Source organism: Falco biarmicus, chromosome Z (assembly GCF_023638135.1).
Source record: "Falco biarmicus isolate bFalBia1 chromosome Z, bFalBia1.pri, whole genome shotgun sequence".
NCBI lineage: Eukaryota > Metazoa > Chordata > Aves > Falconiformes > Falconidae > Falco > Falco biarmicus.
In genome coordinates, this window is record NC_079311.1 from 28706511 (window position 1) to 28716998 (window position 10488).

The following is a 10488-nucleotide window of genomic DNA, read 5'->3' on the forward strand; positions in this document are numbered from 1 at the left end:
TAATTTCTAGCTGTTTTAACTGGAGCAAGCTTACTAAAATCAGTAACATTTCAGAGTTTCACAGTCTCAGTACGCTATCTGTAAAATGGGAATAAGAACTTCTGCTGTATCTGAAAAATTATTTGGTTTTGTTTATCTGAAAGTCTAAGACACTATCGGCATGGGTGTCTTGGAAGAATGCTGAGGAAGGTCGTCACTGTTTGTGTAGAAAAATATTTCAGTGCATGAATATGGCCTAAATCATACAAATATGTGAGGAAAACAACGTGTTGAAAGCTTATTTATTAACTGAGTTTCTTCACCCTGCAGTAAGCAAAGAAAGTCCTGTGGAAAAAAGTTACATATTTAGTAATGATAATATCATTATGTTTATACACGAGAATTAAATTAAGGTTGTGCAGAAAACATGTGTGATACTTTCCAACATTTAAGCACTTGATCTTAATTGTAACTTGAGCTATTTTTAACAACTTCGTACGCAATGTGGACACATATACACACAAGCTGTGAGACAAGCTAACAAGAGTTGGACAACTTCTATTTGAAATGTTGCCTATATCAATATTGACAATCAGTTCTCAACTAAAAAATCAACTATGTTATTGAAAAGGATTCAAGATTGAAAAGAGGTGTGTAAAACCAGACCATTGTTACTCTAAGGCAATGCAAAACACAAAAAAGGGAAAACCAAATTAAGATCATGAAGAAGGTCCAAAAACCCCTTATGGTTAGTAACATTAAAGACTATTCGGAACAGATGGTATCAAATCCATGTAAAGATTTACATCTGTCTTAAACATAGACTCATATCAAACAAGAACCTTCAAGCAAATGAGTTTATTTTTTAAGATATAAATGAATTTGATTGCCTAGTGAAATGATTAATTTTTTACTTTAATACAAGACAACATAGCACAGCATATAGTTGAATTTTCAATATTGCATACTGCCATTAAAAATGTAATTGTAATTTTTAAGTTGAATGACTGCTCCTGTTCTTGGTACACTGAAGCATCTAACCTGCTGAATGTCTGTTGTTGAACATATGATGACAGTGGTTTGCAAGTTCTTCGTATATTGCAAGTGATCATTTAAATACATCTGTTTCAGAGCGAGCCAAAACTTCATGGTTTGTTAAATTTTGCTTACTACTACTAACACATAATTTAATGATGTGAACTGGGTATTATGCCTACGTGCATATTTCCACAGGTAAAGGTTTTCCAGTAGTACAATCAAGTACAGTTACTTGATTTTTCCAGCCAAACTGGAATTCCAGTACTGTAATTCACTATGCTTCAAAATCTTAGCTAAGCAGAGGTGTTAGATATAGGTTAAATCCAGAGGTGTTAGACATAGGTTAAATCTGTGCAAATTAAGCATATAATTAAGTGCTCCGATAAGTTTGTTTGTTTTAAATAAACATCAATATTAATGTATAGTAAAAATATTGCCAGGCAGAGTGTGAGTAGTGTAGTTATTCCAGAGTTAAATGTGTACATTGCTTGTAAATAAACTGTTTCTCCCCTTAGTACACGCTATTGAGAAGGTTGATCTCAATTAGAGCTCCTTAAGAAGGAGTGAAATACATTGTAATGAGGTATAATCATCATGCCTAGATTGTTCCTTCACATCAAAACTAGGTTTGAAATGAAAATGTTATCTGCTGTCTGTGCTTATGTCTATGTAAAATGAACTTGCCTGCCCAGGTGCATTCACCTACAAAAATACTTGACAATGACTTACACAATGGTCCTGTTTGCACATGCCGTCCAGGTCCATCTGCCACATTATCCTCAAGGATTTATTTACGCTATACACCTTCACCTATATGCACATAACATTAACACATGGCAAGTTATCAATGTATCTCCATTCATACCTACACTAATAAACCACAGAGGGACTGTAAATCAAGATTTAAGCATGAAGAAGGCATGATCTACAGCAAAACTTACAAGATTTGCTCCAAGTTTGGCAAGTCTGTTCTGGGCCTCTTCTCACTACCAACACATCAGCACCTCTCTCATCTGTCACGCAGGGGTTTTTAAGCTCTGTCTGCCATTTACTTTCAATGTGCACACAAACCTCATTGAGCCAGTATGGTGCACCAACCTACGATCTGCAAGGTGGAGGTAGAGAAGACAGAGCTTTTACCAAGTAGAACATCAAGAGACATCTAGTAAAGCACAAGAGAGACAACTACTAAATCTGCAACAACTTGGTCAGAAAAAAACCCCAAAAAACAACAACAAAAAAACCCAGAGTAAGTTGTTGTCCAAGTAGTTGAGTTACTGGCAGTTTCTGCGCCTACATCCACCACTGTTAAAAAATTCAAGGTATTTAGGCTGATCATCTCAACTTCTGTACCCGTAAATTTCCAGGCGCAGGAGGTTACAGTCTTGAGCCAGTTGTTGGAGCTGTATGTTCAGTTCAGCAGGCTGCGCCGTCTGGGCTTTTGCTGCAATCCAGAAGCAGGTAACAGTAACCTTCAAGGGACGAGCAGCACTGCAGATCAGTACCGCACAATTAACACAACTATCATCAAGGTCTGTGGCACCACCTGGAATTTTCAGTGTAAGGGCCACAGAATCCAAGACACGTATCAGCTGCAGCACTGCCAGTCCATAGATGAGAAATCCAGTGATCAACACGGAGCATGCCGCCACAAATGAAGAGAGTGAAATAACAGCCCTATCTCAGCAGAAACGTTTCATGCCCACTTACATTAAGCCTACTGGCTGTAAACAACACTAAAGTGTATCAGTGTCAGAACTCCCACAGCTGTCTCTTGTGATAAGCTAGCACCTCTTTCAAACATGGGGCAACAACTACAACATCTTCACCAGCATTGCCTTACCTCTGTTGCTCTGGTGCCCAATGCTGTTCCATAGGATCATAAAAGCTATTGGAAATAGTGGGTCCTTAGCTTCTATCAGGTAGCCTTCAGGCATCTCCATACACAACGTCTTTGCCTTCTGCACTGGCAAGATCATTGTGATCTGCTACACACTTTGTAATTCACATGAGTATTGGCAAACCCATCCAGCCTGGTGGCTTACAGGTTCATACCTTGTTTCCGAACAGTGGTCCTTCTCAGGAGGGCATCTGATAGGTATGTCTCCTTGCTAGCACTGATTACACATTTCAAAAGCATGGATTTGTTGAAAGAGGGAGGCAAGCAGAGGAGGAGTGAGGGAGAGAGGGGGAAGGCAAGACAAGGCACAATTGTTCATAGTCCAGTAGAATGCAATCAGTTGCTTCATATACCCAGCATGTTCTAATGCCACCTATGAACGATACCTATGCAAGGAGGTTCACCTTTCCCTTCCTTTCATGGCTCCTCCAAGGCGGGACACTCCATTCCACTTCATATTCCTCCAAGTGATCTGGACACAGTCCCTCTTCCTTGAGAAGCTAACAGTAGAACAAGTCACATAAAAGGCAGCAATTACATGTCACAGAAAGAGGAAATTAGGGCCTTTCCAAGACAGAAAACCCGTATGTTGTGATGTGCAACTACTTTGTTGTTTTGGCAAGTGCCAGAAGGGTACAAAAATTCACATAATGGTCTTGTTGGCTAAGCATGTAGAAAGCATGTGTTCTCTTCCTTCCACTCTTAAGCATTGCAACTTCACTCTGAAGCACAGACACGTTTATACTGCTTCCTTACATACACGACTGTAGTCTGCTGTTAGCCCGATACTTTAAATGAAAAATATTCTTTGAACCAAATATTCAAATGGAATCCTGAAAATACCAAACTATTACCACCTCGCCATTTAACTAGAAACAGATTTTCAGAAGCTGTAGATATAACCTTGCTAAATAAAACACATTCACAGTCGCCTTCCCTTGCTTCTGCTCACTGGAGAATGGCATGTACGCTACCCAAAACTGAACTTGTGTTTGCTGTGAGAAAAGAAACAAAATTACAATCTTAAACAATTCAACAGGATTTTGGTATAAAATTTCATATTCAAGACAAGTCTCATACTTTTACATAAGGAGTGTTGAGCACAGTTACTTTACTACAGTGACGTTAATACTCCTTGCACTCAAAAGCACAGCTGAGGTGACAGAACAGTGACAACTGCAACATTACCCAGCTAGATGGTCTGAATCTTCAATCCTAAAACTTCCTTTTTCTGGAAGAACTGTTTTGTTAGAAGTCCTAGGTTATGAAACAGATGGGGAAAAAAACCCACCCAAACCCAAACCTTTGTGACTTGCATTTTTAATCAGAATTTTGCCCTTTTATGATTTTAGAAAGAAGACAAAACTGAACCCAACATGGAAATTTTTATTTTCATCTAAAATCTGAAATGTTACAAACAATTTTGTGATTTGAGTTATGGTATCTAGTCATGTGAATGTGCAGAACAGTACCTACAGTATTATAACTTGACGAAAATATTTCAATCTCATAGGTACTGAAGACATGTATCTGCATCAAGGACAACATCATTCATATTCAAATAGCAAAATAAAGAACAATACATTTTATAATTAACAAGTTTTTTCATATATCATACATTACCTTTTTCTTTACACATATATCAACACAAGTGAATTTAAGGTTTTTTCTTAAGTACAGCTAAAGTTGCCAAGCTAATAAGTGAAAATCTTAATTACTCTCTTCTATTTACATCCAGAAGACTATAAACACTTCAGTTACATCAATATTGCACACTGGAGCTCAGATATTTCTGTCTTAGGTTAGTAGAGACCATACAACATTGGAGCCAGAAGCACCGCAGCTGCTCAGGCAAATAAGCCCTGATCTGAGAGCACCTCTGGGAAAATGAATGCTGTCATGTCCTAGCTTGGGCTGAACAAACCAACTCTAGAACCTCCAACTTGCTGGCAGTTGTACAGCAGATGTGTAGTTATTAATATTTAATTTATAACTGTATTTTCTGCATGTTTACTTTCTAGCACTGAATCATTCCAATGCTGCTACAAAATCTAAGGGCCTAAATCAAGAAAAGCTGTTTAGAACACTAAAATTGAAAATATGCTAACTTCTTATCTTTTATGTGGGTTGGGGAGGAAGGAAAAGGTTTTTATTTCTTACAAAATTCAGAAAATGAACTGAATGCAAACCACTGAAGTTACATGTAAGCCTCCCATCACCGAGCTAACAGACTTCAACCATCCTCTTCCCTCTTGTATGAGGGAAAATTATGCCTAAGGGGAAGCACCAACTGTTATTTTGACAGCTGCAAATATTAGCAGAAAAAAATCAAACATGCATGCTGCACTCAGGTGAGATGCATAGGCGATTAAGGCCAAGTATTGGTTCAGCAGGAAAAAGCAGTTGTAACTTAGCTGCCCGAGAACTAAATCTACATCACATAAAACAGCACTTCACAAATACCCAATTCAACCAAATAAGCTGACTTGGAAAAGAAACAGGCATGATAAATAGGCCAGACAGAGCACTGAGCTGATGCAGATAGGCTCCTTTCAGTATTTAAGTAGTCTTATTCCTGGCTTAGTTTCCTTTGCATGGTCCAGCATTGCCATATACCCATGTACAACATGCATATATACTTTTCAAGATTATACATCATTTAGCATGCTAAAGCACACTTTAATTAAAAATGTTCACTGCAACACTACTGGGGTTGATTGAAAGCCTTTTACATTGTGCTAGCAACCAGACAGTTGATTCCCCGTTAGCTTTCCAATAAATAAAACTAAAAAGGCAGTGATCTTTTGCAGGTATAAGGATAGGTGTGCTATGTGCATTGATGCCACACACATACTTTCCACTGCTGCCATCTTATAAACAGCATCCACTGTCTCCTCTTTTGGACACTGCATTTCATGGAGTGTGTGAACCAGCCAGTTCATTTCCAGAACAATATGTGTCACATACCTACACAATAAGAGTACTAGAAAAGAAATTGAGGGTGCTTTGTTTAGAGAAGACTTGAGAGGGAATATAATAACCTTGAAATAATAACCTTGGCAGATGTGCAACAGAACAAAGCTCGCTCTACCATTCACTATAGCTTAAGCGTAATAGGCTTAAAATTATTAAAAACAAAGTTTAGATTAGACATCAGGAAAAACGAAGTTAAAAACCAATCTACTATACAGGGCAGTTAAACTCTGAACTAGATTTCTCAACTTACCTAAACGATCTTCATACTTCGAAGTGCAAGACTAAATTACAGAAACATTGCAACAACGCAGGTGTATTTTGCTCCTGCTTTGATCAGCCACTTTAATGTGCATTTTAAAAAACCCTGTCTTCTCTGTTCAGAAAGATGAGGGGCCTTTGAACTCACTCAGAACACAGAATAAGAACACCTGTATTTGGTCTGAAAGGAAATCCACCTAGCCATGAATCTTTTCTTGGACAGCCACCAAAGGAGGTTCAGGAGAGTAAGACTGGTGCAATCATACTGCGCTTTCACTGCAGATTCTCCAGGTTTCAAAACACTTCTGGCATATAGACTTTTCAATGGAGTAAACTCTTGCAAAAGTCTGTGCTAGTCTAAACCCCCCAAAGCTAGGAGTTTTGATAAAAGATTCCTCACAAAAACATTTACACTACTTATAAGCTTTTTTGCTGGATTTTTTTTTTTAAAGAAAAAAGTGTGAAAGGACTAAAAGAGTCCGTTCATTAGAAATGAGTAATTTTTTTTACAATGCACAGCCCAATTGGATAGCTGTTGCACTGACACTGACTTTTCTTTAAAATATGAACAACAAAAGGCTTGGGTGAGAATGTGTACTGTTTCATCTTCTATCTTTATGGATCAGGTTTTCTGAAGCTATAATGAGTGCATCTTTGTTTCTAACAAATATAATGATCTTTAGGGAAGAAGATCAATAAAAGAAGTGCCCTTTACCTCCGGCATAACTTGCGGTTTTGACCTCCAACTATGCCCTTGCCACATGCAGAATCACATTAAATCTCAAGTTGGAAGGGACCCATAAGGATCATTAAGTCCAACTCCTTGCTTCTCACAGGACTACCTGAAACTAAATGATGTGACTACAAGCATTGTCCAGATGCTCCTTGAACACAGACAGGCTTGGTGACATAACCACTTCCTTGGGGAGCCTGTTCCAGTAACTGACCACCCTCTCAGTGAAGAACCTTCTTCTAATGTTCAATCTGAACTTCCCCTGATGCGGCTTCACTGCAAGTCCTCATGTTCTATTGCTGGTCACCAGGGAGAGGAGATTAGCACCTCCTCCTCTGCTGCCCCCCTTCAGGAATTTGTAGACTGTCACCCTCAGCCTTCTCCTCTCCAGGCTGAACAAACCAAGTGACCTCAACCACTCCTCCTAAGTCTCACCCTCGAGACCTTTCATTATCTTGGTCACCCTTCTCTGGACACACTGTTAACAGTTTGATATCCTTATATTGAGGCACCCAGAACTGCACACAATACTTGAGGTAGGGCCACACCAGTATAGCAGAGAGGGACAAACCACCTCCCTTGACCAGCCAGCTGTGCTGTGCTTGATGCACCCCAGGACACAGTTGGCCCTTTTGGCTGCCAGGGCACTCTGCTGACTTGTATTCAACTTGCCATCAACCCAGACCTCCAGATCTCTTTCCACACAACTGCTCTCCAGCCTCTCATCCCCCAGTTTGTCCCTAGGATTACCTCATCCTAGGCAGAGAACCTGGCACTTGCTCTTGTTGAATTTCGTAAGGTTGGGTGATTGCTTAGCTCTATAGTCCATCCAGATCTCTTTGTAAGGCCTCTCTGCCCTCAAGGGAGTCCACAGCTCTTCCTAGTTGAGCATCATTGACAAACTTACTTAATGTAGATCTGATTTCTGCATCCAGGTAATTTATAAAAACATTATACATATTGCATGCTGTGCAAAGCATACTGTCATAAACATCCAAAAGGCTTAAGGCCAAAAGCATAAGCCTTTTGTCTCATACTCTTCCAACAGAAGAAAGCAGAAAATCCCATCCAGAAGATTTAATGATTTAATGTTTGTATCTCTTAAGGAAATCTTGAACTTCATCTGTTCATCCTGATAGTATCTGTAAGAAATCTTCTCATTTAACTGTGTCTTAAAATAGGAATGCTTCAAGATATAAGCTAAACAGTCTGCAAGCCACTAGGACTAGATAAGCAACTCTGGACAGAGAAATATCATGCAAAAAACCGCATCACAAGACAGCACTCCAGAAAGGTCTGGGTTAATTCTGCTAGGGTTTAGTAGTTAACAACTTGGAATGACATTAGTAGTAGTACCATGAAACAAGAAGTTTGTAGAAGACAGCACTCTATTCCAAAACTATGCAGGAGTCCATCCACACTGGGTCTTTTTTGAGACCTGGGTCTTTCACTTGGCTCATATATTGGTCCTTTCTTGGCTCTTACTCATCAACAAGAAAAATAAAAAAGCTTCTGCCTCTTCCGACTCATGGATTTCTTGTTCTCAGAACCATTCACAGTATCTGAGGGTGTATACTCCGTTATCGTATCAATACACTGAACTAACATATTCAGACTTGATCAGGAACTACATATTCTTGTATGTGCAATGTTTCCAATTGCATTAATGAAAAAAATAGTCACAGAGCCCTAATAAACAGTAACAGATATACCACAATAGCTTTAATACTGTAAAATTTATACAGGTACAAAAGCTACTTTAACCACCATTTTTCTCAGAGTCTTCCAAGATTTTTCTCCATAATCCATTTCTGTCTCCAGAAACTCAAGTTAGTGAAGAAATCTAGGCTCTCCCTCAGCTTATTTCACATTAAACTTGGGCTACTTCATACCTTTAAGGAGCTTTCTTTCAGACCAGCTCCCGTTCCTTACTGGCCTATTAACATCTTGAATCAAAATGGGAATCAAACTTTCCATACATGGCTATTCAGTTAAAGATTTCGTAAATACCCGTCTTCGCATCTTCAATCTTGCACGTAAAGTGATAAGTACACTTCATAAAAGACACGTCAGTTACCAGCCTCTGGAGTGGCACAGTCTTCCCAAAATTTTTGGAAGAATGTTAGGCTACCGTAACAACAGCTTTTCAGCCACAGCTAGAAAAACTGCTGATAGTGTTGCACATATCAACAGGGGCTGCACATAATTCACAGCAGATTTCCAACTGTTAAGACCAAGACACATACAACATCGGTTATTTTAGACTAATTTTGTGTCTGCAAAAGCAGTGAAAGCCAGATCAGCTATTGACATTAATATGATCTGGACAAGGCCAAGGAAGTTCACAACATGGACCACACAGTATCTGGCATACCAGAAAACAAAACTATCACAACATATTACTAGTTGTGTGACTGCTTTATGGAAGCTTATCCCACAAAATAGATCCTCATAATTCTGGAGCATGCATCCACAAAGCCCATATAATTTTTTTGGAAATTTATTGTTGCCCCTTTTGCCCCAAAATTTGCTTCGAAATAAAAATAACCAGTTCTGTTCTGTTTTTCCTTCAGGAAAATCTCAAGACCCAGGAGATTAGAAACTGAGAGCCATTTCCAGTGTTTGTGACATAAACAATTCAAGTATCTATGGTTAGTTGGCATAATAGCTTCTCAGGATGTATTCAGCTCAAAACCTAGAAAGATTCTACAGAATTAATTGTATGATGTCAGGAAGACAGTCTTTACCGCTAGGGCTAACATGTGGCATATCACTAGAAGGATTAAAATCCAAATAAAGATTGCAATTATGTTTAGTTTTAACATTGATAGTCCCTTTTATATACAGAGGTAACATGCTTTACCTTCTATCCTTTGTTGTTCTCTTACCTGCAGCCTACGACACAGCTATACTTCACAATGTCTCTAGATTCCCCAGCTAAGCCTCTCTGAGAACCAGTGCTTTCATTTAGATTTTATCTTTACATATGGGCAGAAAAAGTCAGGTAAAAGAGGACAGGGCGCAAAATAAACTTGCATTTATTGTAAATACAATGTATTTCCCAAATACGTGTGGTGCAAGTGCAACTGTAGTGAAAATTACCTTAGGACATTGATTTCACATCCATTACTTCAGAGCTCATTGGAGTTGCTACTAGGGCAGATAAGGTTTCAGTACCGCGTATCAGCTGGCACAGGGCTAAAAAGGTCTATAGCTGACCCGCTCCATGCACCATCACTGCAGAAATAACCTCAAGGACAAACAGCATATTCCAATTTTATTCAAACACCAAGAGAGGACTGAAAAAAAAAATATCAGGAAATATAATCCCTTTTTTTCCCTGTAGCCCATAACACAGGAACTTTCAGGAAACGTAGCCAGCCTCACCAATACTGCTACAACAAGTTTATGCCTTCATATTAGATACATACAGAACTGGCAATAAATTTACAGAGTAATTTTAATGAACTGGAATTTGAATATTTGTATGCTTTATCAAGATTCCTGTGGAAACTGCAAGACATTTTTAAAACCAGGTCTTCCAGATCTTAAAGCTTGTTCTATTAATTTTTCTAGCACTAGTTAAAAAATAAACATAATTGCT